Source organism: Salvia splendens, chromosome 12 (genome assembly GCF_004379255.2).
Source record: "Salvia splendens isolate huo1 chromosome 12, SspV2, whole genome shotgun sequence".
Lineage (NCBI taxonomy): Eukaryota > Viridiplantae > Streptophyta > Magnoliopsida > Lamiales > Lamiaceae > Salvia > Salvia splendens.
The window spans coordinates 18,367,529-18,372,204 of NC_056043.1; the positions used below are offsets into that span (position 1 = coordinate 18,367,529).

Sequence of the window (4,676 nt, forward strand, 5' to 3'; positions counted from 1 at the left end):
CATCGACACTGGAGGCCAGAGGTGGTGGCTTGGTTCGTGATTCTAATGGAGATCTTTTGAGGGCCTTCTGTTCTCATGTTGTTGCATCGTTGAGCTTTGAGACTCTTCTTCAAGGTTTTTCGATGGCTATGGAGCTCTCCACTCTTATTTGGGTCGAGCTAGACTTAGCGTCTTTTGTTACTTTACTGTCATCTGAACAGCTTGGCTCTACAGATCTAAGACATTATATGGCTTTGATTCAGAGCATGATTTCTCAGCGGCAGGTTCGATTCTCACACATCTACAAAGAGGGAATCCGTGCTGCCGACTTCCTTGCAGCGGAGGGGGGGGGGGGGGCAGACCCTTGCCTTGTCCTTCTATGATTTAGTCTCTGCGCCTCGGTACCTGAAGGCTCTTGTTAGGATGGATCGATGTTCTAACTTCCACTTCCTAACTTCCACTTCCAACGTAGGAATGTGGACTGATTTCATTATTATGTTAATCTTTGTTATTTTGTTCTCCATTTTTGCACTTGTCCATTATAGTTCTAGTTTAGATTTGATAGCATGGAGGTACCCGACTTATGGGACATCCAGTTTATTTGTTCTTGTTCTATCTCTGGATCCTAGTCACTTGGAACAATATATTTTGATTTTATTCACGTGTTGGGAGTTTACCTAAACCCCCTGCCCACTCTGGATGTTTTCGATAAAAAAAATAGATATTAGCCCCTAATATCATGGAAGTTTTAAAAAGTTAGATTTTTCTCATAAACTTTAAATTTGACAAATAATATCACGAACTTTACCTGAGTTTGTTATTTCCATCCGGTGAAAAAATTACGGCAAATAATATCGTAATAGGGATTTTTTTTCTTAATTTCTCGACAACAACTTTAAGAGTTTCAAGTTCTTCAATATTTGAGGATAGTTTTTCTTGAAGTACACCCTCCAAAATTGTTCTTCAATCCATTAATATAGATAGAATTTTTTTCGTTGGTGGGATATAACAAACTCAGGTAAAGTTCGTGATATTATTTTTTAAAATTTAAAGTTCATGGGAAGAACCCAACTTTTGAATGTTTCATGATATTAGGGCCAATATCCAAAAAAAACGATGTACTTAACAATCACCAATGAATCTGTTTGCATAGCAGAGAAGAAAAAAATGACCAACCATGTATTGTCGTCAAGAGTAGGTCAAAATTGAACTTTCTCAAACGTCATTGGGAAGTCTAACGCCAAACGATTAGTAAGACATGTTTATACTATTTTCAGATCTTTTCTATCTCAATACATGTTACGACCGCACTAGCTAAGGATAGCATAGTCGGGGAACCGTGACTAGGTGCGGGGCATAAGAAGCGGGGAAAGAAATAAGGAAAAATAAAATGAAACATTGGTTGCGAGACATGAATAATTAAGTGCTGAGACATAGAAGAAAGATACTCGATCATGAAGACTCGAGTAATTGTTTGTAAAAATTTTAAAATATCAGAGTTTTGAACAAAATAGACTTGAGACTTTTAAGATACACAACGGAAGCAAATGAACGCGGTTCCATGTATGAAGATATGAACCTCCGAGAGTCAAAATATGACTGAATTAAATGTCATGTCTCAATAGCACTTCCTCCACCACTTCGCTGCTCAACCTGTACATTTAGAAATATATGCAGGACTGAGTACAAAAAGTACTCAGTGAACACATTGCCGAAAATTACACATATACATTTGAAAATATTGTCAAGCCATCATCACAGTAACACTCGGGGGTGTTATTGAAAAGGGACCCGACCTTACTAAAAATATTCACATTGGACTGCAGTCCCTTTTTCCTGTACTTAGCCATATCTGATCACATTGTGCCGTCGAGATGGTGTTCTCGCACGGTCACCTTCTCTGCCCAACATGTCAGAGGTTTCCATGTGCCAGGAAAGTGGCCACCTTCCACGATCACCTTCTCTGCTGTTCAAGGTGAGAGGTTTCCTGTGTACACTAGTCCAAGTAGGGACACCACCCTCACTAGGACCCGAATTCGATTCACATATATCATCATTCATAATTCACTTGGCCTTAGCCAACAGATAGGCATCATACAAAAACATTTATGGAAACACAACATCTTTAAAAATCACGAACATGTGTTCGTGTTTTCATGAAATACGATTTGTATCTTTAGTATAAGAAAGCTCACCTTGATCGTTTAGTTCCCTTAACTTGAATCTTTCATTCCGACTTTACTTGCGAACGTACCCTTTTGAAAATATCACAATATAATAATGCACTAATTAGACTAAGGACAAATCTACTTAAATTAGAATGCATGCCTCATAATAAATCTCTTTTTCTTACTTCACTTATCTTTAAGAAATTTCTTAAACTCATATATTATTTGATGCGTCTTCATCCACTATTTTCGGGCTTCGACTAAATTGGATCTATGTATCTTTTTACTTTGAAAATTTTACTCTTTACCAAAACTCTAAATTAAATTGAAAGATCAATTATTTTCACTTAGTTACACAAAACCATATAAAAAGATATTAATGGAACCTTAATTTAAACTTAGGCTAAATTTTAATATTAGATTTGCTCCCAAAAGATATTATTTCTAAATTAGACGAAGATTCTCTTTTATTTTCAGCCCAAAAGATAGGTAAATTTCGGGATTGTGCTTCCCTTCATTTAAAGGCCATTTTGATTTAAGCCCAAAAATTAATTTAAATTCGAAAATTGGCCTCACACTCACTATGTATTGCAATCCCAAATTAATTTGAATGAGCTGGGCTCAGATTTATTTTTGCATAGCCTAATTCAAATTATATTAATGCCCAAAACCATTTAATTCATTAGCCCAAGTAAAAAAAACTAGCCCAAAACTTAAGCCCAATTAAAGAAACCCTATGTAAAAACAATGTCTTCTTCCTCCCTCCCTCATTCATCAAATGAACGACAGCAGCCTCTCTCCCCTCTCTCTCGTCGCCGCCGATTCGCCGCTCCGGCGGCGCCCCTCTCTCCCTCTCTTATTTCCCTTCTCTTCTTCTCCTCTCTCTTCTCTCTTCTCTCATCCTCACGCCGCCGCCATCCCCCTCCGTCTTCCTCCAGATCCGCCGCCGCCGCCACTGTGCATGCACAGGCGGTGGCTTCGGCCACCTCCGCGCCTCGCACCGTTGGCCGCCGCCACTTCCGACACCCCTCCCCCGCCGTACGTCATTTTTCTGATGGGTAACGTGAGCAGATTTTATCACTTTTCTTTTTTGTTTTATTCACAAAGATTCCATTTTTTATGTCAAAGTTTTGTTATATTTCAAACTTGCAGGTTGTAAAGCATGAAAATCAGCGACGGATTTTGGAGCGTGGCTGTCACCGTCGGTGACAGAGTGCCGAGCTTACTGACGGAAACCTCACCGGCAGACTCCTATGTCATTTCAAGCTAAGTTCCTATTATCCTTTGAGAATCTGCCGTTTTTATGTTCGTGAGATGCTATAGCAACTATGTTCTTGAGGTGCTAAATTGCCTATATGCAATATGTTATAATACATGGAAAAAGTGAGGTGTTGATGGTACTCAACTTTGTATGATTGTGAAAAGGAATTGCTGAATTTGTCTCTTTTATGATACTATGACAAAGGTCTTGGTGGATTGCTTCCTCCTGCTTTCGTTGGGAGAGTATTGTTGTTGGGAGAGTATTGTGGGAGTTTTGTTTATGTGAAGTGGGTGGATGAAAATGATTGTATATCTATATACATATACACAAAAGATAGCGGTGAAAGTGACGTGTAGCAAGTTGCCTGACATTCCTATCTCAAATTATTCTCTTTTGTCAGAAAGAGATATGATTTACATGCTTTAATTAAATGCAATATTTAATGTTGTTGATACACATGGTCGGCCCTCTCTTTTTTTTGTATCTTATTTGATTATTAAATGAATTATTTTGTTTACTTAATCATTTAATTTGGTGTAGGTATAATCGGTTCAACTTCGTGGCCGTCCGCGTTGAAGTACCCGCTTTCTTAAAACATATGATGTATAAATTAAATTTTGTTGGACTTTTGTTGGATGTATCGGACATTAACATTTTGATTATGGGAATTTATTAAATTCGTATAGGTGTACTATATTTACATGTTCTATTTACTTGCCTAACGTCAAAACAAACAACAATGAAAATCTATCGTAGCTCGGATTTAGTCACATAAAAGTCACTTATATAGATAATCAAGCTAATAATATCGTTTCTAATAATATTGGCTTAGCGGGTCATTACAATAGATGCATACAATTTTTGAATTTTAAAATATATACGGACAATGCCAATGGTTTTTGTTGGATAGTTTAGTGTAATTGGATTAACTTGATTGATCAACGTGATCACAATGAGACATCAAATAAGTTGGAAGTGCGGAGTGTACATGTATTTGAATTCATTGTGACTAGACGGGGGTTCGGGGGCAACGCCCCCAAGTAGCGGGGTCCAGCGGGCAGAGCCCCTGGCTGGGGTCGAGCTCTAAAGAAAATTTTTTATTTCCATTAAAGTTACTGTACAGAAAATTCATCCGAAAAAATATTTTCTGATAGTCGAAGGACTAATTTGCAATTTTAGAAACCCTTTGAAAATCGGTTAAATTCGGTTACCCAAAATGAAGAGAGGCAACTCTTCGTGAACAGACGCAAAGTTTCGTTTTAACCTCT

At 37.8% G+C, this 4,676-nt stretch overlaps 1 long non-coding RNA gene across 1 annotated transcript; it reads left to right on the forward strand.

The window, feature by feature from the left end:
• The first annotated feature begins 2,936 nt into the window (after window positions 1-2,936).
• LOC121758177 lies at window positions 2,937-4,093 on the forward strand. Its single transcript, XR_006041363.1, has 2 exons — window positions 2,937-3,205; window positions 3,300-4,093. It is a non-coding gene; the product is annotated as an uncharacterized LOC121758177 (long non-coding RNA).
• Window positions 4,094-4,676: the final 583 nt, after the last annotated feature.